The sequence below is a fragment of the Balaenoptera physalus genome, assembly GCF_965194825.1.
Source record: "Balaenoptera physalus genome assembly, chromosome: 12".
NCBI classification, from domain to species: domain Eukaryota; kingdom Metazoa; phylum Chordata; class Mammalia; order Artiodactyla; family Balaenopteridae; genus Balaenoptera; species Balaenoptera physalus.
Window position 1 is genome coordinate 83,769,745 of NC_138897.1, and position 27,675 is coordinate 83,797,419.

Consider the following 27,675-nt stretch of genomic DNA (forward strand, 5'->3'; position numbering starts at 1 on the left):
TAGATCTGCTGGTTAGTTAGCCTCTCTTACAGACTTGGTCCTTTTCTTTCACAATAGCACTTGTTGCAGTTTGTAATGTTATATTTATTTGTTTGATGACTTATTTATTACTTCTCCCTCCAGACTGTAAGTGGTTGAAGAGCAGAAATAATATTTATATAAAGTATTTTATCTGCTGCAGTGATTCACTATTTTATCTATAATACCCAGAACTGTGACTGACTGTTGGTTGAATATTTGAATAGTTTGACATTTGCTAGCTGAACGTCTTGAGTAATAAGTTATTTAATCTTTGTGAGTTTGATTTATAAAACAAAGATAAAAATATCTTATTATTGTGAAAAATAAAGGTTGGTTTTTTTCTTTAATGGTTTATTCAGTGCCCGGCACATAGTAAGGACTCAATAAGTAGTAGTTTCTGTTGTTACTATTGCTGTTGGTGGTTGGTGCTGTTAGCTGTCTTGGGTTAGGCTTCCCCAGAGCAAACCCTGAGATAAGGTTAGTTTATCTGGGAGGTGATTCCAGGAAGCACCAGTAGAGAAGTGTAGAAGTGACAGCAAAGGGAAAGAAATCAATTTAAGGAGCATGTAATGAAACCTAATCCTCTTCCCCTTGAGACTGGGCAGGATGTAGTGACTCGCTTCTAATGAAGAGAATTAAGTGAAAGTGATCGTGGGTCACTTCTGAGACTAGTTCATCAAAGGCCCCTCAGCTTCCATCTTGGTCTCTGTCCCTCTTGGATCACTCACTCTAGGGGAATCCAGCAACCACATCAGGAGACACTCAAGCTGTCCTATGGGAAGGCCCAAGTGGTGAGCAACTGAGGCCCCCTGCCCATAGCCATGGGAGTAAGCTTGGAAGCAGACCCACCAGCTCCAGTAAAGCTACAGATGACTGCAGCCCTGGCCCACATCTTGATTGCATCCTCCTAAGAGAACCTAAGCCAGATCCACCCAACTAAGCACCTCTGACATCTTGCCCCACAGAAACAATGAAAGAATAGACATTTGTTTCTTTAAGCCACTAAGATTGGGGATAACTTGTTATGCAGCAATGGATAACTGATACACTGCATTATGGAGAGATCCTTATGGGGGCCAACTAGGAACTAAATCCTATGAGGAGGTCTGGGAGACTGTACAGAGAGTGCTTCAGAGTTATGCTCCCTGAGAGGTGCAGCTGGGGTATTTCTTCAACACCCACCTATCATTGGTAGAAGGCTGCTCCTGGGGCATTAATTCCCCAAGATTTCTAACCTGATCCTCACTGGGTGCTTGAAGTTGGCACTAGAGGAATGTTCTAGAATAGTGAATGTTGAGGGTATATTAGTGGGGTACTGATAGGGTCTGTTATGGTGGTATATGTCCTAGATTTTTCATAGGTTCTCAAATCCCCAAATTTCTTCTCTTTCCATGAAATGCAGCCATTGAAAGTGTTTAAAGCGGCTTCATTTGTATACCTTTGAAGATGCTTCATAAAAACAAATCCGCAAATCAGAAGAATTTGTGGCTGAGGAAAGTAGAAGGTATTTTTGTCTGTGTGTTTGCTTCTTTAATAACCTTACTGATTACTGGCATAACGGCCAAATACAACATAGCGCCTTATTCTGACATTGAATGTAACACAGCACAATTAGGCAATGGGGGTCTTAGAAAATGGTATTTTTATATTGCCTCATAAAATATCTAATACCGGACTTTGTAAATTACATCAATGCCTTTGAACAAACATTGAGTTCTTTTTAATAAATAAAATGTTCAAAACGATTTCCTGGAAGTGCATTTTAGACATTAATAACTGGCTTCAAATGAAATTCCGTTTCATAGCGATAAGCAAATGTAATTGCTGCAAACTGAAACAGTCTGCAAAGTTTACCTGCTCCAGAAAGGAGAGGAAATATTGAGCTAATGTAGCCATCAAGATATATAACCTGCTACTTCTTGAATAAACCAAATTCCATCCCTAAACACAGAGAGCTCAGAAACTCAGACCCAAGGACATAAATATAAAGTATTTCCCGGAATTAGTTTCATATGTTTTATGCATTGCAGTTATCAATTGATCTGACACAACATCTTAGCCAGTTTTAAAATTACATGTCGTGCATCAGAGAGATAGATAATTCCACGGCATCTGGTACTCTGCATTATCAAAAGCATCGTTATTTAAGTAAAAAAAAAAATCAAGATTGCCACATCATTAAAAATAATAGTAATTCCAAAAATATAAATCTCCATTTTATTCCCGGGTCCATGGACTCAGCCCAGTCCACCACTGACTTTCATATAGCCCACTAGCTGAGAATGGTTTTCTATTTTAAATGGTTGAAAAAAAAATCAGAAGAATACTTTGTGACACATGAAAACGATACGAAATTCAAATTTCAGTGTTCGTAGATAAAATCAGATTGGAACTCATTCACACCCATCATGACATGCTGTCTATGGCTGCTTTCATGCTATAACAAAGCCAAATCATTATGACAGAGACCTTATGACCTGCAAAATCGAAAATATTTACCGTCTGGCCCTTTACAGAAAGTGTTTTCTGATCCCCGTTCTTCACCATCGTCTTGTCCACTCTAAGGAGTTAAAAAGGAGTTACTGTAGGACTTGGAATACTTGAAAGGCTTTATCCACCTACTATTCCAGAGTATCCTTGAATCCTAAACCTGCCTAGTGAACACAGGAGTGGCCGTGAGGTGAACAATATCCATGGAAACCTCCAACCTGAGTCATTTATGGTCAGGTGTGTTTTTTTTCTTCCCCACCAAGAGTGGATTTGTCTGAGTGAGTGAACTACATAAACTGCCTTCGCTCTCTACTTCATTTTAACTTCTGGGGACACATATACGAGCAAGCAGGAAGAACAAACATTGGGTTAGTAGGAGGATGGGAAGCTAGTAAAATGCAAATCCTTTGGCCTTCAGTGTCTATTATGATCACTTTTCTAAGCTTGGTAGATCTAGTTTGGCCCTCGTCCACGTGAGGTCACTTTGAAAAAGGATTCTTTGGTTTGAACTTTCTTTTTGAAAACTTTATTTTGAAAATTACAAAACCTATATGAGTTTCTTATAGAAAAAGTATAAAACAATGCAAATAGATTAAAATTACACACATTCTAAATTGGTGCAGCCACTATGAGGACAGTATGGAGGTTCCTTGAAAAACTAAAAAGTAGAGCTACTATATGATCCAGGATCCCACTCCTAGGAGTATATCCAGAAAAGACAAAAACTCTAATTTGAAAAGATACATGCACCCCAGTGTTCATAGCAGCACTATTTACAATAACCAAGACATGCAAGCAACCTAAATGTCCATCGACAGATGAATGGATAAAGAAGATGTGGGGTGTGTGTGTGTGTGTGTATGTATATGTAAAATGGAATATTACTTGGCCATAAAAAAGAATGAAATAATGCCATTTGCAGCAGCATGGATGGACCTAGAGATTATCATACTAAGTAAAGTAAGTCAGAAAGAGAAAGACAAATATCGTATGATATCACTTATCTGTGGAATCTAAAAAAAGATACAAATGAACTTATTTATATGACAGAAATAGACCCACAGACATAGAAAACAAACTTATGGTTACCAAAGGGGAAGCGGTGGCAGATGATAAATTAGGAGTTAGGGATTAGCAGACACAAACCATTATATATAAAATAGATAAACAACAAGGCCCTACTGTGTAGCACAGGGAACTATATTCGCTATCCTGTAATAAACCATAATGGAAAAGAGTATGAAAAAGAATATATATATATACATATATATATAACTAAATCACTTTGCTGTACACCAGGAACTAACACAACATTGTAAATCAACCATACTTCAATTTTAAAAAATTACACACATTCCCCAAGACAGGTTACTGTTGATATTCGATTGCCTTGTCTTCTAGGTATCTTTCTTGCATTTGTGTACTTTTTAGTGTGGCCAGGACATTCTTTGTCAATCAGCAGACTTCTACAGCATTGCATTAATGGCTACATATAGAATCCTTTACTGTATTTAACCATTCTCCAATTGCTGGACATTTCAGTTGTTTTCCAATTCTTTTTTGTCTATTTATTTTACCATTGTAAACAATGCATGAACATCTTTAGAGCTAAATTGTTAGACACTCTATGAAAATTTTCTTTGAATATATTTAAAAAACTAGTATTGTGTCCCGATGTGGATACACATTGTAAAAACTTTTCATACATATTATAAAACTGCCCTTGGGAAAGGTCATTTCCTCCAGTATTGTGTAATAGTGACTGTTACACACACACACACACACACACACAGACATGTCCATTCAACATTTTTTGAGGACCAACTATATGCTAAACACTTTTGAGGTGCTCGAACTGTAAACAAAGGAATGTGGCAAAGAACAAAACAGCAAAAATCCCATTTATATACCTTTGAAGATGTTCACCCATTGATCCATCCTCCATCCATCTATCCATCCATCCATCTATCATCCGTCCATTCACCCAGTAACTCCTGCCCTCACAGAGTTTATATTCTAGTTGAGGAGACAGACAGTAAACAAAATATGTGGTATGTTAGATGGTAATAAGTGTTAATGAGAAAATAAAGAGGATAAGGAAGGGACATGAAATATTGGGGTCAGAAAGGGGTGACAATATTAAATAGGGCAATCAGAGAAGCTCTCCCTGAGAAGGGGACTTCTGAGCAAAGACCTGAAGGGAGTGAGGAATCTCTAAGGACTTTTGACAGGAGAGCATTCCAGACAAAGGAAGAGCAAGTGCGAAGTCCTCGAGGCATGAGTGTGCCTGGAAGGTTCGAAGAGCAACAAGGAGGCCAGTGTGGCTGGAACAGAGAGAGAAGAATGAGATGAGGTCTGAGGTATTGGGTCATTGGGTCATTGGGTCCTAATAAAAGCTTGACATTTACTGTGGGTGAGTTGGGAACCTCTGGAAGGTTTGGGGCAGAAACTGACATGATTTTATGTTTTAACAGAACAAATCTAGCTTCCATATTGAGAATAGAACTGAAGGGGAACACAGATGCAAGCACAAAGGTCTGTGTGGAGGCCACTGAAATAATCCAAGGGGAAAATGGTGGTGACTTACGCAGGTGATAGCAGTGAAAGGGGTAAGTTGTATATTTTGGACATATATCAGCTAGATAGATATGCAGATGCATAGATGGGTGGATGGGTGGCTGGATAGATGGATGGATGGATGGATGATGGTTGGATGATTGATGGATGGATGGATGGATTGATGGATGATGGTTGGATGATGGATGAATGGAGAATGGATGGATGGATGGATAGAATAAAATAGGATAAGATAGGATAATATATCCATAATATATATTAACATATGAAAACCTGAGGGAGGACCAATGAGATTCTTAGTTAACCTAGAGAAGGTAGACAAAGCACATTCCCTTTTCTCATCAAATTCAGCATTCTAGAGTGACCAGTTCTCTCACCTCAGCAATCCTGGAGGTAGATATTATTATCCCCAACTTATAGAGGAGGAAACTGAGATTCAGAGAAGTTGCTGCTGGCCTGAAGTCAAACAGCTAGCTAGTGGCAGCACTAGTATTCCAAAGTTCTATCGTATTCCAAATCTTTAGCACAAATACTGTAACCTGAGAACTGGGAAGAATATTCTCCAATTCCAAAGAAAATATAGGGAAGAGGAAGTAAACATTAACTGTAAAGGAGGGCTGAAAAACAAAGAGAAAGAGGGAGAGAGAGAGAGGGAAAGAAAGAAAGAAAGAGAGAGAGAGGGAGAGAGAGAGGGAAAGAAAGAAAGAAAGGAAGAAAGGAAGAAAAGAAAGAAAGAAAAAGAAAGAAAGAAAGAAAGAAAGAAAGAAAGAAAGAAAGAAAGAAAGAAAGAAAGAAAGAAAGAAAGAAAAAAGAAAGAAAGAAAAAAGAAAGGAAGGAAGGAGGGAAGGGAGGAAGGAAGAAAGAAAGAAAGGAAGAAAAGAAAAACTAGCCAGTTTCTTTGTAAGTAAAAGAAATGGAAATAGGGGAAAGGAGTTAATAAGTCACTTGAAAGGAGACAAATAAAGGTCTTTCCATGTAAGATGACTCGAAATGCCGGAGTGGAGACTGTGCGCCCACAGGCGTCATGCCCTTTCTCCAAGGCTGCCGTTATTTATCAGCTTGAGCTCTTGTTTTTTCCCTTGCTTTAAAGTGAAGTACGCAAACACTCTCACTTCAAAGGGAAAAATTCTCATAAATGTCATTTTACTGCCGGCCCAGATGAATAGCATCAACAGACCCTGAAAGTAGGGTGGGGTGTAGGGACCCCAGGCACGTCTGGTGACTAAGAGGGAAAACTGTCACTGGCTGCTTCTTATAGAAAGGAGGCCAACCTCGAATGAACCCAGCTGAGCACATACTTGTAGCAGCTAAGAGCATGGCAATGTCTACATTCAAATCCCAAATATGTCTCTTTTTATTTAGACAAAGTTCAACAACTCCAAGCCTTGGTTCCTTCATCTGTACAATGGAAATGACTTAATAGTAACCACTGCAAGGGGTCATTGTAAGGATTTTTTAAATGAACAAATAGAAAGTGCCTAGCACTGTGCCTGGTACCTGAGTCCTTAGCAGACATGAGGGCATCTCTTGTACAGATGGAGCTGGGGCTTACTGTCATGCCACTGCCTGTGATCAAAAGTGGGAAGGTGTCTTCTCACATATGTGGACATTCCAGATGTAAGTTATCAGACAAGATGCAGGGCCCCAGATAAGAAATGGGGATATGCAAGGTGGGCTGTAGAAAGTGAGCAGACACTGTTGATTGGAGACCCAAGAGTTACTGCCACTCCCTCGCTCCCTCCCACTATAGAGGCTGAAAAGCTATACATGCACGTTGCCAGCCTCCCTTGCAGCTACGGGACTAGTCCTGTTCAGAAACACAAATAAAAAGTCTGCTGGGGCAGAATTTTGGAGACTTTATAGTTTAGTAAAAAGAGATGGCTGTACCTAGTGAAGCCTTTCCCCAAGCACCCTTTCTTCTTACCGTTCTGGGAATGCCAGAAGTGACCATGAGACCCACTGCAGCTCCCAAAAGAACTGGCTTATTGAATCAATGCCAACAACAACCTACTAACAGACTTCTTAGGATTCAATGGGGTGATTCAAGCCGCTGTTGTCAGCGTTTCTATGATTGGCAGTCATTTACGTTCCTACAAATACCAACTCATAGGAACACGAATGCAAGAGAGAGAAAGTCCCTCCTCTCCTTGGGTCCAGCTCCCTGGAACCTCAACTTCACAGAGAGCCTGGAGGAATTTGAGAGGACGTCCAGCTGTGGGAAAATGCTAGTCTCTGCTAGCAACAGCCAGAAAATAGGCGGAAAGTCACCCTAAAGATGCTTAAACCAAGATGAACAGAGAGATGGGCGACTCACCTATCTGCCCCCTGCACCCTCTCAGTTTATCTCACTCCTGTCGTCCCAGAGACATTAGTGAAGTGGTTTTTAGTGGCCTGGTCTGGTCCCAGACTTGCTACAGGGGAATTAGAAGGAGAGTCGTGAATCTGCTTAGACAAGATCATTGAACGGATAGTGCGGACTGGCCAAGGGAAATTGGCATCTTGGGGAAAGGAAATCATGGCTTCAAGACCTTCTCCATTCCCTGACACCATGGTGAAGTAGAGAGTGATTTTATTCAAGGGCCTGGCAAGACCCCAACAGCATCAGCAAACTTTTCAAAACTATTTCCTTCCTCAACTGGCTCGGCTGTAACAGAACGTCCACAGGTCTTTGGGTACCTCAACCTCATTTACATTGCTTGTTAAACCCTGTGCAATTTTCTCAAAAGCTAAAGGGCACGTCTGTTTCAGATGAGTTTCTTTATACACATCCTATAGAGAAAAAATGCATTCTGCCGTTACTGTTTTTAATTATTCACTCATGCATGCATGCATGGGTTGATTGATTGATTAACTGAGTCCATTCACATTTATTGAGCATCTACTATAAGCCAGATTCTGCATGGAATGGAATTTCAAGAATGACAAGTGACATGTTCCTGCCTCAGTAAGGACCCAATATTCTGGATTCCATCCATCTTCTACACAGAACCTTCCTCAAAACTCATCTGGGGAAACTTCCTCCCAATCTTCTCATTCCACAATTTATCACTTGGTGGAGATTTTTATTGCTTTTTCTCCAAGAGAGCCTGGTTGCAGTTGCTCAGTTTTGCTAAGTCACTCTGCAAATGCATTTTTAAAAATATCTTGGCAAGTATACAAAATTCACTGGAGAATTCTACATGACTTCATTATGTTTTTTCAGAGAGCAGGAGAGTATGGAATGGGATATATCACAAAACCTTTATAGTAGCTTTGGAATATGGGGGACAAATTGCCTTGCTTAGGACATATGACCACACTACCACCTGGTGGTAATGTTGCACCTGAAGCCATGGAAAAAAGATGGCTGAGTTACCCCAAATCTAATTTTTTGGTGAAACCTATGAATTAGAATGAGATCCTTCATGGATGAATCTTAAAGTGCCAAAGAGTCCATGTAGACCATATCTCAGGGAGCCAATAAAAATTCAGATTAATCTGTATTCTCCAATGATGATCTCTGACTGCCGTATTTATGGTGACTAATAACTCTTCACACTTGTGAAGTGCTTTTCATATGCCTGACTTGGGATAGGCGTTACTATTGCCTCCATTTTGCAGCTGAGAAAACTGAGGTTCAGAGAGGGTATGGAACGGTCCAGGTGTAGAGTTAGTCATGTAGGGAAACCAGGATTCAAATCCATATTTTCTAAAGCTTACACACATACTTTCTACCTTTAGGACGGTCATCATTCTAGTTGTGGGTGCCACGTAAAGTCAGAAATCAGTGGCCTGGGTCAATGTTATATCAGAGCACACTGGTCTCAAGGCAAGTACATAGAATAAAGAAACAAATAAGTGGCATGTCACCATCATTGTGAACACATAGACTCCATGCTAGTTGAATGTACATAGGACAAGGTGGCCTCACTTTAGGTCAGTTCAGATTCCCCAGAAGCAGAGCCTGAGACAAGGATTCAGGAGCAAGTGATTTATCAAGCGTGCTCTCCAGAGAAATCTGTACCAGTGTTGGAGAAGCAAGACAGGGAAGTGGAGAAAGCCAAGCAAGGATATAGTTTCAGATGAAGTCTAGCTTCAGCCTGCTCCCACAGGGGGCTCTTAAGTGTTAACTGAATTGAAGAGTTGTTCCACCTTGAGACAAGGAGGCTTGGTTTTCATACCTCAGGACAAACCAGTCACTGGCTATGGGAACATATAACTCTGGGAGGGAACATAAACTCTTAGGCACCTTCAGACAAGATGGCTTCAGTTGCCCAAAAGTTAATTCTCTGAAGGATTGGAAGTATGAACCATTAACAGCAATGTACACAGCAGCTGGCAGATGGACATACTCAACTGGCAAGAGGGACCCTCGGGGATCTGGTAGGGTCCAACAGCATCCCTGCGTTCACCCTCCTCCTGCCATGACAGCTTCCACAAGGTTCTCCAAATACACCCACACATATCCACCCCAGGGCCTTTGCACATGTGGTTCCCTCTGTCTGGATGTTCTTTTGCTCACTTCCTTCAGTTCTTGGCCCAGATGTCATTTTATCAGTAAGTCCTTCCCCAACCCTCCTATTTAAAACTGAAACAAAACACACACACACACACACACACACACACACACACACACTCCTCTTTCCAGCTTTTTTTTTCCTCTGTAGCGTTTCCTACCGTCTCACATGTGTACATTTCATGTATCTGTTTAGTGTAATTTCCCAGAACTAGAAGGTAAGATTTGAGAGGGTCCTCGTTGTCCTGTGTTATGTCCCCAGCACCTGGCACAATTATCGACACCCAGTACATGCTCCAAAAATACCTGTTCATTGAGTGAATGAAAACATAAAGATTTAATGGAAGCACTGCACTCTTTTAATAGGAAAACATGCTTGTTATAAAAGCAGAATACATAAATCTAAACTCAGTATGAGTCCAATTACACAAAATAAGTATATATCTGAGTATAAGAAAGAGACTGGAAGGAAATCCAGCAACATGCAAGCAGTGGCTAAATTGAGTGGCAGTAGTATTCATGATTATTAGACTCTTCTCAGAACTTTTCTGCATGGTCTAGTTTTCCATTGGGAACATGCATAATCTATTTTAGCACAGGAGAAATGTTTCATTTTACCTTTTTTTTTTAACATCTTTATTGGAGTATAATTGCTTTACAATGGTGTGTTAGTTTCTGCTTTATAACAAAGTGAATCAGTTATACATATACATAAGTTCCCATGTCTCTTCCCTCTTGCATCTCCCTCCCTCCCACCCTCCCTATCCCACCCCTCTAGGTGGTCACAAAGCACCGAGCTGATCTCCCTGTGCTATGCGGTTGCTTCCCACTAGCTATCTGTTTTACGTTTGGTAATGTACATATGTCCATGCCACTCTCTCACTTTGTCACAGCTTACCCTTCCCCCTCCCCATATTCTCAAGTCCATTCTGTAGTAGGACTGTGTCTTTATTCCCATCTTGCCACTAGGTTCTTCATGGCCTTTTTTTTTTTTTTTTTCCCTTAGATTCCATATATATGTGTTAGCATACTGTATTTGTTTTTCTCTTTCTGACTTACTTCACTCTGTATGACAGACTCTAACTCCATCCACCTCACTGCAAATAACTCAATTTCATTTCTTTTTATGGCTGAGTGATATTCCATTGTATATATGTGCCACATCTTCTTTATCCATTCATCTTTTGATGGACATTTTAAAAAAATAAGAGTTGAAACATGAAAGACCTTCGGTGGATTAATCAGTTCAATGATCACTGATTGCTATAGCAGTAAAGACAGACAAAGTACTAAATGCCTACTACATATGTCAAACTGTGGGGTGACACCAAGAAAGATACAGTCTTATGTTATACTGTGTTCAGGCATGATGCCTGGCTTGTACCAGGTGCTCATTATAAGTCTGAGTATAGAAAGAGGAAAGGAAGGGAGGGAGAAAGAGATAGAGGGAGGAAGAGAAGGATGGAGGGAGGAAACCTATCAATCAAAATCCTACCATCCATGCCCTCCATGATAGGGTCTGGAGGTTTCTGCCCCAGTACCTGAATGAGGTGGGGCTGCCGAGGGAGGCCAGTTCTTGGTCTGGGACAATAGCCACACTCATCTGTTCAACAGTGACTGTATGTCAAGAGCCCAGACGAAGCAGCCTGGGTCCTGACCACACACAAGGGGCTTCAGCTCTGGGGTCTTTGGGCTCCTCCGCACAAAGGGATATTCACGTCAGCCTCACTCTTAACGTCTCTTAATCCACACAATAAACTGATGAGACAGACATCACTCACCCCAATTTAAAGATGAAAACACTGAGGCAACAAGAGGATAAATCACCTGTCCGAAGTCACACACTTTGGGCAAAGACGAATTTCACCCGATTCTCCATCTTTACTTTCACCTACTCTAGGCGCTCCCTCTGAAAGGGCATTTGGGTGTAAAAGCGAGCCTTGGAAAGAGGGGAGATGCTAAGGCTGACACACAGGCACCCTGGGCCTGAGGCTACTCTGGATCTGGTTCTCTGTGCTCTGATGGTGAGCAGACATCTTTGTAACTCCGGACCCCCGGGAGTGAAGTCTTCCGTGTTCAAGAGACTGTAGTTCACCCAAGGTCAGAGTAATTGTGCATGATTAATGGTTGATCTCTTTGTGAAAGCCCTACACAAAAGCTCCAAACCGACTCGTCGTAATTTCATACTCCTCCCAGTTCATTTAGAAGAGCAGGGTTTTATTTTCTCTCTGCACAGCCAAGAAATCAGAATCTTCAGCTCTGGAAAAGAGCTTCTGAACCCAGGACTTACGCACTGTGGTTTCCCAAGGCTGGTACCAGACATCACGGATGTGTCTGGCCCCTTTGGGTGAAAATGAAAAGAGAGGTTATATAATAGAAAGAGGGAGTGTTTGCTGAGCACTCATCATGCACCAAGCGCCAATCTGTGCCCATTACAGGAACGAACTCCCTCAGTCCTCAAATCCAATATGTGATGATTATCTCCATTTTACAGATGAGGAGACTGAGGCACAGAGAGGCTACGTAGTTTAGGACACAGAGCTCGTAAGTAGGGCAGCCAGGATTTGAACCCTGGCGGTCAGGTTCCAGAGCTTGATCTTCAGGAAGTGCCCCCATCCCGCTTCCTGTTTCAGAATAAGCTCCAAATCTTCCCTGCTCATTGATCAAAGCAACCTGATCTTAACCCGGTTAATACCTGAGTACACATGGTTCCTTCGCAAGCAATGACACCCCCCCCATGCCACCACCATAGTTGTCACCCCTCTCATGGCTCACATCACACCACCCACCTACCCCCAACCTTCAGACACGCACGCACTGCTCCCTAGGTGTCGGTCTGCCCACTTACTTCCCACTTTCCCAAGCGCATCATAATTCCCCACCACTCCCTGCCTTTGCGTTGATTGTGCCCTCCGCCTGGTGCCTGTTTTGCTCTGCCTTTGCCCGCTTCCCAAGTCCTGCTTGCCCTTCGTCACCCAGGCTGAGTATGGCCCCCAACAAACGCCCCAAGCTCACTCATTGACATCCCGAGGTCCCGAGGCAGCCCTCGAAGGGGTCCTTTTAAATTTGTGAATTAGTTGCCTGTATTTTTAAAAGTAGGAGATTTCACTTTGTTTAAATGTGGCATTCTGGTAACTCTTGAAAAGCCAGAATACCTGAAAACAGTGACCTGAAATCCTGCACGGCAACAGTTAGAGCAGCTGGGCAGTGGATGTCCCCTTGGAAGGGGACACGGGCTCACCAGATCACCAGAGTCCCCTCCATCCTCTGTCTCTACCCACCTTGCTCATGGATCACGTGGCTGGCCCCTATAGATTGAGAGTTTCAAGCCCTGCACTAAAAGATATTCTGCAAAATGGGGGTTTGGGAGCAGAGAAGGTGCAGTCTTTGGGGTGTGTTCCGAATTGTCCTTTCCTTTCTGATGCCTGCCTGCCTTGCCTACCACAGGATACATTATATCACCAACCGGACCATCAGTTTCAGAAATGCATTGCTAGGGAAAGTCATCTTCCATTCATTCATCTATTTCACGAGTATCTGTGGAGCCCCAACGAGGTACAAGGAATTTTGTCTAATCGGCATGCATTTCAGGGAAGCTGCCGGAAGGCGGTCACTTCTAATCCTTTAACTCTTTATCTCTTCTCCTGAAGCCTTTGCACTGTGACTTCTCCACACTGCATCCAAGCTCCGACTGCTGAGGAATTTCACCTCCTGTAAATGGCCACTAAAGACTCCTCTGTGTGGCTCCATGGCTGTTCCTTGTGGCTCCTCGAGCCCGCCTTTCAGATGCTCTGGGTCTCAGCTAACACATCCCTCACCTTCCTGGGTATAGTTACAGCTGGGAGTCCAGCCAGACTAGGGTCTGCGCTTCCTAGTGAGGCCTCATTACAGCGTCCTCAGACTGTGCAGAAGGTGTGGGTCTCATGCCCCAAACCCAGCCTGGCAAATTTTATGGGGGCTCAGGCTTTAACTGGGGATTTTAAAGAGCTGGGGGTTTTATGTGAGACAGCTGGAATGCCAGTCCCCGTAGGTAGCTGCAGCCAAAGTCTCCAGGAGGAAAACAGTGGGTTCCTCAGACAGACCTGCTCAGGCTCCCAGCGCCCAGGAGATGGAGGGAAGGAGAGGCTGCCACCCAGCTGGCCCCTGGTCTTTGAACCCAGGCCTCTTGGCTTCACAAGGGAGCAATAGAGAATTCATCAGGCCAAGATGACCCTGTCCACACCAACACAAATCCCCACCCAGCCAAATCCCCAGAGCCCTGTGATGACCCTTTGCCCTTGCCTGTCTGTTCTCACAGGTGGACTAAGGCTGTTTGTGATCATAGAACAGCAGGAATCTCTTCTCACCGGGAATAGGGCACTTCCTCCAATAGGGTCAAAATACATCTTCTTGATTCTTTCCTGGCTGGTGACTCTAGTAATTTAGACCATAGCTCTGGTGATCCAGACCAGGACCAGACCATTGTTTTTGTCTTTGTGTGTGTGTGTGTTTGTGTGTTTTTAGAGGTTGTCATCATTGATCTCTACAACCATCTCCATAACCACTTCTTTTTTTTAATTTTATATTATTTTATTTTATAGGAGATGGAGCAATCTGCTCTCTTTTTTTTTTTTTTAAGTAATTGGTTTATTCATTCATCTCTGGGTGCATTGGGTCCTCGTCCCTGCGTGCGGGCTCTCTCCAGCTGCAGCGAGCAGGGGCCACTCCCCGCCGCGGTGTGTGGGCTCCTCACTGCGGTGGCCCCTCCGGGGGCTCTAGTTGTGGCACACGGGCCTAGTCGCTCCGCGGCATGTGGGATCTTCCCGGACCAGGGCTCGAACCCGTGTCCCCCACATTGGCAGGCGGGTTCTTAACCATTGCTCCACCAGGGAAGTCCCTGTGGTTTTTTTTAAGAAGAAGATATTACCTTTATTTTCTTCTGTTGAAGTATAGTTGATTTACAATATTATATTAGTTTCAGGTGTACAACATCGTGATTCAATACTTTTATAGATTATGCTCCATTTAAAGTTATTATAAGATGTTGGCTCTATTCCCTGTGCTGTACAATATATCCGTGTAGCTTATTTATTTTATACCTAGTAGTTTGTGCCTCTTCATCCCTTTGCCTATCTTGCTCTTCCCACCACCCCTCTCCCCACTGGGAACCGCTTGTTTGTTCTCTACATCTGTGTCTGTTTCTGTTTTGTTATATTCATTCGCTTGTTTGTTTCTTAGACTCCACATATAAGGGACAACATACAGTACTTGTGTTTCTCTGTCTGACTTATTTCACTAAGCATAATACCCTCCAGGTCCATCCATGTTGCTGCAAATGGCAAAATTTCATTCTTTTTTATGGCTGAGTAGTATTCCAGTGTGTTTGTTTTTTAACCGTGATCTATATCCAAAAGAATGTGGGTATATCTGGGGAAGCAGCGGGGCCGGTGGAGGAAACCAGTTCAAGTCCTCATTCTTGCCTTTTATCTCAGGCTCAGACCACAGCCTCCGTGAGAGAACGGAGGCATAATTCATGGAGGGGATATGGCGGCAAGGGAATCGGAGGGCCTTTGGGAGTTTCTGAGGCTCCGCCCATTTCCTCTTCCATTGTGACATTATGAACACCGTAATAAGTTAAACATATGGGAGCTTCAAATTCCTACCTGAATTCTCCCTTCCCTCCTGCCTCTTCCAGGGTTGTGGAAAGACAGAAAGATGGTCAGGCTGGAGACCTGGGTCCCTGGCTCTGCTCCCCCATGACTGTGTTGCCCGAGAAATACAATTTCTATCTCTGGGCCTCTGTTTACCCATCTGTAAAGTGAAGTGAGTAGGCCAGAAAAAAATGACAACTCGATTTTCTCTCAGTTGCCACGTCTGGGCAACTGGTAGACTGTCTGATACGTTCTGTTGAGAATTAAATGAGCAAATCCCCATCCCACCTGGACCCCCCCCAGGCAGCACAAAGCCTGGCATGCCGTCACAATTCTACTTAGCCATCTTTTATAACACGTATCCACAAGGTCTTCTCTGCGGGGTCCGGTTTTGGTTTCTTTGAGGTGTAGAGTGATAAATTAAAGTCACTGCAAAGCAGTCCAAGGGAATACTCCTTCTAGATGATCATGATTAACATTTCCTCAATCTTGCTTTTTTTCACCTATGCTTAATTCAACGGCAATTGTTTTTAGCAACTCAAATCCAATCAGATTTTTCCAAAGCACACAGTTTCGTTTCTATGGATGCAGTTGTTCCTCAACACACTCATTTTTCACTGGTTTCTGTGAAATGTTATTAAATTGTATAATTAAAAGAACAAGGAGGGATAGATCCTGGTTTTGTGGGGTCTGAAGCTTATACAATTTGGCAGCCCTTTTTGAAGGAAAAGAAAGCTAAATTACAAATATAGAATTAGATACAAATATCGATACCTATTTAGAATGAGAAGAGAAATCACAGGTTTCCACTCTTTGAAAAAGTGGAAAGACTATAAATGTCACAAAATTTAGAGAAAGAGATAATAATATTTTTATTAATTAATTACCTCTCACGTGGCTAAAATATTTTTATCCTATAACTTCTGACCACAAACTCTTAATCACTTCTTTATATGACAATCATTTTGTAATAATGTCTTCTCTGGAAAGACTAGAATTCAGTATTTTCTTTAGCAGGGTTAATCATTTTGTTTATACTTGGAACACATAACATTGAAATTTCTCACCGTTTGTGGTACTGATACAGGTTGTGCCCTGGAACCACAAAAATTGATCAATTCTATTTTACATGAGTTCCATCGAATAGAGGATATCGGGTGAGTATACCTGTTAAAGCTATACTTTCAAGCATATTCCCGATAGCAAAGAACTTCCGTTTTGACTACTTGTCATTCTAACTGAATCCTCTGCTCACAGTTTTACTCATTTGATAATTGAATTTTCCATAGACTAGTTCCTGGCTCTGTATATTTCAAACCTTGTTTCTCCTCCACATACCTCTGGTGTCAGGCACCATAGAATGTATTCATATTGAAATATGCTCTCTGATCCCGCACTTGTAGGTCACAACATCAGTGAGTAGGTATAATGAGGTGGGAGGAGCATTTCTGGAAGCCATTTCCACATTGGAATGGCTAGATAAACCTTCACATAGAAATGACTTTGAACCACACAAATATAGTCCATTTAATCCAGTCTAAATATATCCCTACCTCAACTTCCCATGAGCAGTCACTTCAATGACCCCTGACATTTGGGGAAGTGGAAAGAGACACTAGTTTTAACCAACTACAATTAAAATATTTTACTTTGAAATAGATGGCTAGTGGGAAGCAGCTGCATAGCACAGGGAGATCAGCTCTGTGCTTTGTGACGACCTAGACGGGTGGGATAGGGAGGGTGGGAGGGAGATGCAAGAGGGAGGAGATATGGGGATATATGTATACGTATAGCTGATTCACTTTGTTACAAAGCAGAAACTAACACACCATTGTAAAGCAATTATACTCCAATAAAGATGTTAAAAAAATATTTTACTTTGAAAAATATTTTAAAACATGAAACCAGGGCTTCCCTGGTGGCGCAGTGGTTGAGAATCTGCCCGCCAATGCAGGGGACACGGGTTCGAGCCCTGGTCTGGGAAGATTCCACATGCCGCAGAGCAACTGGGCCCGTGAGCCACAATTACTGAGCCTGCATGTCTGGAGCCTGTGCTCCGCAACAAGAGAGGCCACGATAATGAGAGGCCAGCGCACCGCGATGAAGAGTGGCCCCCACTTGCCGCAACTGGAGAAAGCCCTCACACAGAAACGAAGACCCAACACAGCCATAAATAAATAAATAAATAAATAAATAAAATATTAAAAACAAAACAAAACAAAACATGAAACCAATCTGATAAAGGACTGTTGTCTAAAATATACGAAGAATCTTCAAACTCAACAGCAAGAAAATGAACAACTCAATTAAAAAATGGGCCGAATAATGCCATTTGCAGCAACATGGATGGACCTAGAGACTATCATACTAAGTGAAGTAAATCAGAAAGAGAAAGGCAAATACCATATGATGTTAGTTATATGTGGAATCTAAAATACAACACAGGGTTTCCCTGGTGGCGCAGTGGTTGAGAATCTGCCTGCCAATGCAGGGGACACGGGTTCGAGCCCTGGTCTGGGAGGATCCCACGTGCCGCGGAGCAACTAGGCCCGTGAGCCACAATTGCTGAGCCTGCGCGTCTGGAGCCTGTGCTCTGCAACAAGAGAGGCTGCGACAGTGAGAGGCCCGTGCACCGCAATGAAGAGTGGCCCCCACTTGCCACAACTAGAGAAAGCCCTCGCACAGAAACGAAGACCCAACACAGCCATAAATAAATAAATAAATTTAAAAATTAATAAAATAAAATAAAATAAAATACAACACAAATGAACCTATCTACGAAACAAAAGCAGACTCACAGACATAGAGAACAGACTTGTGGTTGCCATGGGGGGGCGGGGCACGGAGGTGGAGGGAAGGATTGGGAGTTTGGAATTAGCAGATGCAAACTAGTATATATAGGATGGATAAACCACAAGGTCCTACTGTATAGCACAGGGAACTATATTCAATATCCTATAATAAACCATAATGGAAAAGACTATAAAAAGAATATATATACATATGTGTATATATATATATATAACTGAGTCACTTTGCTGTTCAGCAGAAATTAAACACAACATTGTAAATCAACTATACTTCAATAATTTTTTTAATGGGCCAAAGGGCTTAACAGACACTTCATCAAAGAAGATATGCAGATGGCAAATAAGTATATGAAAAGATGTTCAACATCACATGTCATTAGGGAATTGCAAATTAAAGCAACAGTGAGATACCACTACAAACCTACGAGAATGACCAAAATCCAAAACACTAACAACATCAAATGTTGGTGACGGTGTATAGCAATAGGAATTCTCATTCACTGTTGGTGGGAGCATAAAAGGGTACAGCCACTTTGGAAGAGCGCTAGAGGTCCCTTACAAAACTAATCATACTCTTACCATACAGTCCTGCAATCATGCTTCTTGATATTTACCCAAATGAGTTGAAAACTTATGTCCATACAAAAACCTGCACATGGAAGTTTATAGCAGCTTTATTGATAACTGCCAAAACTTGGAGGCAACCAAGATGTCCTTCAGTAAGTGAATGGATAAATAAACTGTGGTACATCCAGATAACAGAATATTACTCAGAAGTAAAAAGAAATCAGCTATTGAGCCATGAAACGACATAGAAGAAACTTAAATGCAGGTCACTAGGTGAAAGAAGCCAACCTGAAAAGATTGCATGCCCTATGATTCCAACTATATAACATTCTGGAAAAAGCAAAACTATGGAGACAGTAAAAAGATCAAGGGGTTATCAGAGGTTATGGGGGAGGGAAGGAGGAATAGGCAGAGCACAGAGGATTTTTAGGGCAATAAAACTGTTCTGTATGATAATACAATGATAGGTACATGTCATTATGCATATTTGCATAGGGAATGGAGAAGGCCGACTATTTGTTGAATCAATGAACCAGAGGATGGTAAAGAGAGTTTCTACTGTCATTGCTAACATTTGTTGAACTTCTACTGCATATCAGAGAGTGCTACATTCTTTACATAACAACATCTTTTAAACCTTCACAGCAGCCCTATTATTATTATCAATTTAGAGAGGAAGAAACTGAGGCTCTGAGAAGTGACATGAGTTACGAGAAGCCCTACGTACAGATAGTCAGTGAAGTTGGGATTCGAACAATGGTGCACAAGGCTCCCCTGAGTCATGCTGCCTTAATCCAGGACTTTGGGTGACATATTTTCCCCTCTATCTTTTTTATCATTTGCATAATTGTGCAGTAGTACCTGCCTTGAAGCCTTCCCTGAGGTTGTGTACATAGAAGTCAAAATGAGGTCATGGAACAGAGAAGAACACTTTTAATTGTGAGATGCTGTATGTATTTGTCAGGATCCAGCCAGAAAACAGAAACCACTAAAGGTCTTTCAGACAGAGGGAGTTTAATAAAGGGAACTGACTACCCCAATGATGGAAGAGCTGAGAAGCCGACAGGAAGTGAGGAAGCAACCCAGAGGCTGTCAAGAGCAAGAAGCAGCTACTTCCCTTGGGCTGGAGGGATAACAAGAGAAGGTAGCTTTGCCAGGGCCAGAAGCTGGGGCATCCTGTAGTCACTAGGGCCCAATGGAACTGAGATAAGAGAGGAAGGAGCTGTCCTATCAGAGATGGAGCTAAGGAGAAGAGGCAGCAGCTGCAGGAGATGCTTCTGGAAGCAGAGAATGACATAGAAATACCCTGGCTTCTCTCCTTCTGTCACTCTCCAGTTTTCCAGCACTTTTCCCATCGGCCAACCCTTTCCAACAGGCTGGGAACCAGAGCTTCCTATGATACAGAGAAAAGCACAGAAGGGAAAGAATAAGAAGTGGATTTGAGGGCAAGCTTGCTGTTAACCATGCCATCCATATGCAAGATACTATTATTAGAGGAGAGAACTGCAGGTCCCAATTAACAAGAGGAGGAGGGATAAACACAGGATTCCAAACTATCACTCAATTTTTCTTCTCCCAGAACAAACATGTGAGAACACAGTGAAAAGATTCAACCAGGAGATCCCACATTTCTGGATAAAATCTTGACTGTACAAAACCGATGAGGTGGAGGAGCCGATAAGGAAAATGTAGGTGGATAGTTTATACATTCTATTCTGCCTGAAACCAAGCTGCACACGGATAGCACTCAAAAATTAGGGTTAATTTTCATCTTAAAATAGAGAGAAGCCTCAGGACTGATGGAAGTGACCTGTCCTCCTCTGAAGGGGCCTCTGGTGAGGAGGCGTGGAGAGCTCAGCCCCGGAGACCAGGAATGACACTGTCCTGGCTCCTTTGATCCATCAGAAGCCGACAGCCTTCCTTTCCAGCAGTCAGCCCAGGCAGAAGCGGCTCTGGATGGTCCTGCTTAAGGGTGTATATGGGAGAGAGCAAGCAGCTCCAGCCCCAAGCCACGATTCCCACTTCTCTCTTCATCGATGCTCTGCCCTGGATTCTATCTTAAGAGGCAAATGCAGTTCCAGCGAAGCATTCTGAACACCGTTGCTCTACCAGGCCTGACGTTGGCAAACAGTTCCTGAGTCCAGGATTGTCCGTCCCCATTTGCCTCGGGAGCTGCCAACACCTTATGCTGTAGCCTTGCAAACCACATTCAGTTCCTTGGGGTACGTGCCCTCTCTTCCCTGGGGCTGGAATACACTTTTTCACTACTCATGGAAGGACTTGACCCAGGGTCTGCAACTACAACCAGTGGGCCAATGCAATCCATTGCCAGTTTGCGTGAATAAAGTTTTATTGGAACACAGCCGTGTTCATTCATTTACATATTGTCTATGGCAGCTTTCACACTACAAGGGCTGATTTGAGCCCTTGCAACAGAGACCTACAGCCAGGGATCTTTCTAAATGTACATCTAAAATTAAAATCTTAAATCCTCTTTGTGTCTCTCTATTGGCTTCAGGATAGCATCCAAACTCAAAGAACAACAACAAAAAAGTGTTATTGGCCTGAAATCTAGGACGGATAGATAAGCAGATGATTTCTAGGGGACACACCAGGATCAGTATAAGCATGAAGCACCTAGCACAGTACTCAGCATGACGCAGTCATGTGACAATGTCAGTTTCCTTCATTCCAACCTCCCGTACCTTCAGGATCTGCAGCTTTACAAAGTGAGCAGACAGCAGATGTGGCAGGGTTCATTATGCAATGCTAAGGAGTTCTGTGTTACCACAGGCCTGACTATATCTGTGCACTTTACATAAAAACAAATCAAGACCACACTTAAGTTAAAGGCTGTGCAATGCACAATTGGGTTATTCTGTTTACTCATCCACCCATTTGTTCATTTATTCAACAAACGTTTATGTAGCATCTATGCTAAGCCAGGCAGTGGGCAAGATACACAATATAAGAATTGCATAAGAATGGGGAGAAAAGATTAAACTGCTCCCAAGCTTACTCCTGAGGTTATTTTAAATGAAACAAGGGGTATCATTCAATCACAAGATGGAGCGTAGACAAAGTCACAATATAAACCGGCATCCCCACCAAACGATGCTTAAGGCACCAAGTTCCCCAACGGAATGTGAAGTTGCAAACTCTTCAGGAGTCCCCATGCTGGACTGTCCAGAGCTCTTCTCACCAAGTGAATTCAGCGTCGCCAGCTCGGCCCCCTCCCCCAGCCACGTCCAAGAACAGAATCCAGCCAGGGGCCTCAAGCAGGCAGAAATATTTATGCCACATCCAGAAGACCAAACCTATGAGACGGAGCTGATGCCACTTGAAAGGAATCGGGGTGGAATCTTCGGAGATTAAGAAAGTGACAGTGACCAAGATGCGAAGGGGGAGAGGGGTGAGAAAAAGGAGAGATTAAAGCAGCTGGGCCATCCGTTATTTTGATTTGTGCCTTTTTCTATTTCAAAGGGAATTAAGGGAGATGAATTAAGACTTCATTAGATCCCAGCAACTTCAGGAATATTAATCCGTCTTCCATTTGCAATAAGACTCACCAGTCTCTGCAGGGTCGGGGTGAAGGAGAGAGAAAGCTATTGCTATGTTGCTGGGACTGCCCTGTGCCCCCTGCCTCTCGCCTCTGGTCACTTTCCCTTTCATGCCTTTGTTTGACATATAGGAAAGAATCATGAGGTGTTGAGTATCATTAACTTCCAAACACCTATGAAATCAGTAGGAAAGTGCAAACATTACGGACCCCAACCGTCTCTGCCAATGATCTGTCCTAAAGTCCTCCCCTTTGGAGATGAAAAGAAAGAGCTTGGCAGGCGGACAGTCTCAGGGAGAGAGGAATGAACGAACAGGAGGGGGGACACGCAGGATAAATGAAAATATGATTGACTTCTTACCTCGGTCCGGCTCACACATGGTTCTGAGCATTTAATAAACGGGTTGACACTCCGAGTTCCCCTCATTAGGAGAACGTGGAGACCTGGATTATCGTAAATCAGAAGGCCAGGTTATCAAAGCTTGTGATCTTTAACTGTGTCAGGGCGCCCTCCTGTCTGCTTATGGAGACAGTAACCCGAAAGCTGCAAAGAATTAGCTGCTGCGCCATGATTTAAGGCACACACACCCCTGAAGGAGGTGGGAGGCCGGGCCAGGAAGGGGAAGGTTTTGCCCAGGTACCCAGCCCAAGGAGAGCTGTCTCTGGGATCCATGGCACCTGGGGGGTAGGCGTGAGGGACGACCCTATAATGGACCAAGTAACAGACCTATGTGTTTGGTGAGACTGGGAGCTAGCACTGGAAAACTTTGAATCCTAGGTTTTCCAGTCTACCTTCACATCAAAATCTAATGCAAAACTGTTTGGTAATTTCTAGTAAAGACACATCTATCCCCAGACTCAAAAACTGCATCCAAGAGAAATGAATGCATAGATCCACAAAAAGATTTGCAAGCAAATGTTCACAGCTGCTTTATTCATAATTACCCCCAAACTGGAACCAACCCAGGTATCCTTCAACAGGAGAATGGATTAACCTACGCTGGTACATCCATACAATGGAATAATATTCAGCAATAAAAAGAAACAAACTCCTGATACATTCAACAACATGAAAGAATTGCACAGATCTAGTGTTGAGTGAAAGAAGCCAGACACAGGAAAGTACACACTGCGTGGGTCCATTTATGTGAAGTTCAAAGGCAGGCAAAACTAGTCTATGGCGGGACTTCCCTGGTGGTCCAGTGGTTAAGACTTTGCCTTCCAATGCAGGGGATGCGGGTTCAGTCCCTGGCTGGGGAGCTAAGATCCCATATGCCCTGCGGCCAAAAAACCAAAACGTAAAACAGAAGCAATATTGTAACAAATTCAATAAAGACTTAAAAAAAATTAAAAAAAATAAAATTTAAAAAAAAAAACTAATCTATAGCAATAAAAGTGAGAAGAGTAGCAGGCGAGAAGGACATGATTGGGAGCATAAGGGAACTTTCTGGGGAGATGGAAACGTTCTGAGTCTTAATCTGGATGATGGTTACAGCGGCAGATACATTTACAGAAACTCACCAATCAGTACAGTTAATAGTTGCATATTTTAGTATGTCTAAATTACATCCCAATAACATACCTCAAAAACAAACAAATAAATGAATAAATGTAGATTTTAGGGCCTTTGCACATGCTTTGCCTGGAGTTCCTTTTGCCTGGGGTATCCCCGCCCCCTTCCCAATATTTTCAAGGCTGGCCCCAGCACATCATTCAAGTCTTAGCTTAACCATCACCTGTTCAACAGAGCTCAGCCATTCTCTGTTGCATGGTCCTGTTTTTTTTGTTTGTTGGTTTGTTTTCATCTCGCTAATTATGCTCTGAAATTATCTTGTGTTATGTATTTGTTTATTCTCTGCCTCTTCCTCCAGCCCCACACAGACTGTAAGCTCTTGAAGGAGAAGGGTCTTATCCAGCCTCAGAGCTGACTTCTTGGAGGACATCAGTGCACGTTCTCACCTCTGGTTTCTGGTTGAGTTTTGGCCAATGGGAAATCCTAGCAGGAGGCTGAATGAAAAAGGGAGTGGGAGATTAAGGTGTCTTCTAACTTGTGAGGTCGCGACAAGCTAGCTGCATCTCTAGATCAGTGGTTGCCAACTGGGGATAATGTTGCCTCCCAGGGGACATTTGGGATGTCTGGAGGGCACTGCTGGCATCCAGTGGGTAGAGGCCAGGAATGCTGCTAAACACCCTGCAATGCACAGGACAGACCCCCCAACAAAGAATTGTCCAGCTCCAAATATCAACAGTGTCAATGTTAAGAAAACCCATTCTAGATGAAGGTCACAGCTCACCTAAGGAGGACCTCTCTCCATAGCTCTCTCCCTCCAGATACAGGTAACAATCCCCACTTCCTTCAGGTCTAGGGGTTGTAAAAGCCCCAATGTTGCTAGCTCCCAGGTACTGCACTATCCTTTATGCTTCTGCTATATCCCTGCCTTGTCCCTGTATTAGCTCCTTTATGAAACTCCTCAAATTATCCAATTCTATAGCCTATGGGCTAGTCTATCTCCCAGTGGAACCCTGACAGATACGCCATTTCATCTCCAACAGCTAAGCATCCAGTAAATATCAATAAGTATCTGCTAAATTAACTAATTAATAAGTGAGGTTCTCCCCAGGAAGTTTGGATTTAGAAGTCCAAGATAAATCTTGGAACTGACCACTTTTAAAAGATTCCCCGGGTGATTCTAGAACATGTATTAATGGGGAAACTGAGGCCCAGGGGAGGGGAAACTACTTTTTCAGGGTCACACCGTTTTGAGGTCTGAGGTCCAGAAAGGACACGGTCTTGACGTTGATCGTTAACACTGTTATCCTTTGTTATTTTCCTTGAACTGTTTTTCTCATAACATTGCCAGTTCCTTTGGACATAATGCAGATTCTGCAGTCCCGACCTCCTGGATGTCCAAGAGGAACATTGAAGCTGTGAGATTCTAATTCACCTACACTTGACTCTGAATGTCCAAGGCTGGAGGGGCAGATCCGCAGAGGGGCAAATACCGTGAGGACAGATATTTCTGGCTCAGTCCCAGATTCTGCCACATCCAAGCTCCTTGACCTACTAAGATTCAGTCCCCGTGTCTGGAAATTGGAGATGATAGAGTTTACCATTCAGGTTTGTTCTGAGGCCTCCATGAGATTATATCTATAAAGTGTGTGTCCAAGTGCCAGGCACAGAGTAGATTACAGAGGGCGGTGGCGGCAGCTGAGGTGCCCTCCAGCCCAGTTCTCTGCGTTTGGTGTTCTAGAATCGAATACTCAGAGTTCCCAATATGACTGGGCAAAAATAACTCGAATCTAAAAAAAAAAAAAAAGAGATTCAACCCTCTATAGTCTTGGCTAAAATATGGGCTGTAGAAAAGCCAGTCCCTAGCCACTGAGGTCCAGACAGGAGGTTTAAATTGCTTACGATAGGTTTCAACTTGCCAGTGGAAAAAGTCCGCCTTCCTTCATGAACTTGAGAGGACAGCCTTCCTCTAGGTGTTCTCAAAAGACTGGAATTAGCATCTCACATTTTATCTTCTCTCTTCACACCCAGATTAGAGTCTTTAACACTGGGGAACTTTCAGGTTTTCCACTCAGAAGAGAGAATTGGCTGGGAAAAAAGAAGACTACCTCTGTTTCTCCATAACTTGGGGGCACTTTGGAGATGTGAACATTGATTAGTCTGAGAGAAAACCAAAAAGGTGGGCTTTTGGTATAATTTAGACCTAAGGAAGGTCCAAAGGAATGGTGAGCATAAGAGAATACTCTCTTTAATGGAGACTTAAATGCAACAGCTCCAGTACTTTCTCTTTTTTTAATATTTATTTATTTTGGCTGCACCGGGTCAGTTGTGGCATGTGGGATCTTTAGTTGCAGCATGCGGGCTCTTTAGTTGCGGCATGCGGGCTTCTTAGTTGCAGCATATGAACTCTTAGTTGCAGCATGCATGTGGGATCTAGTTCCCTGACCAGGGATCGAACCCCTGGCCCCCTGCATTGGGAGCATGGAGTCTTACCCACTGGACCACCAGGGAAGTCCCTCCAGTACTTTCTAATTCTGAGACTCAGGCTCTTCTTCTGGAAACTGGGGAGATATCAGTACCTGCCCCACGTGGTCAAGGTAAGGACTGACTTACCTTGAATCTACACACAATTGCAGTAATTATTTACTACCTACAATTTTGTACGCTACCTTTTTCAGTGAATACTCTGTCATTGTGCATTGTCCCCAAGGAAAATCGCTTTAATTCTTTCTTCAAATTAGATAGTTAGTATTGTTTACTGTAGAAAATTTGAACAATATATATAGAAGACTAATGAAGAAAGCAGAAGTCCCTGAAACCCCAGCGTCCTAAGACAGCTACCATTAACATTTGGGGAATGCTCTTTCATGCATCTCTCTTTTTTTTTTTTTTGGCTGGAGACACTTCACTCAGATCCCTGCCTCCGCCTTCTCATGGCCTTCATCTCTATGTCTGTTCTTCTCTTCTTGTGAAGCGCACTTGTCATTAGATTTAAGGCCCTACCCAGATAATCCAAGGTGACCTGAACTCAAGATCCCAAACTTCGGACTTCCCTGGCGGTCCAGTGGTTAAGAGTTTGCCTTCCAATGCAGGGGGTGTGGGTTCAATCCCTGGTTGGGGAGCTAAGATCCCACATGACTCAGTGGCCAAAAAACCAAAGCATAAAACAGAAGCAATATTGTAACAAATTCAATAAAGACTTTAAAAATGGTCCACATCAAAAAAAAATCTTTAAATAAATTCCTAATGTATGTACATCTGCCAAGATCCTTTTTCCAAAGAAACTCACATTTGCAGTTTCCAGGTGAACATATCTTTGCGGGGGGCGGGAGGTCCGGGTCGGGGGCCACCGATCAACCCACTACAAATGGGCATAATAATAGTTGCCTCCTAGAGTTACTGTGATGAACAACTTAGATGGGATCATGTATATGCAGTTCTTGGCACATGATAAATGGTCAGTAAATGCTGTATATTAATAATCTTATCTGAAGGGCATTGTTTCTTGAAATCCTTTCTGGATGAACAAAGTAAGATATAAATAAACGAACCTAAATGAATAATTTTGAAGTTCAGATGGATGCCAAAAATGTGGTTTTCTTGAATTCTCTGCGAGCTCTCTCTAGTGTCTTAAAGAGGAGACTTTTGATATATTTATGCTCTGATTTTTTTCCCCTCTCTCCTCTGTCATAGCTCAGCAGTTTGGCCATTTTACTTGGGAAAAAAGCAGGCTTCAGAATGCATGGATTCATTCGAATCAATTAGGTGAATTACAGTTTATTTAGAATGAAAAAGCTACCATTCATTTCAACGTGTTGCTTTTCATGATTTTGTGACATTGAGGTTAAATAGAAATTCTTTTCAGCTTCATTATTTTGAGGCACAGAGTTGCTCTGATATTTCTTAAAATCTGATAAATGAAAATCAAGATTTATAAAAGCTGAATGAGGAAGCAACAGTTCACCGCACAAAAAGATCTGTCCTTGACCAAAAGATGCTCCTGGTGCATTTCTGGC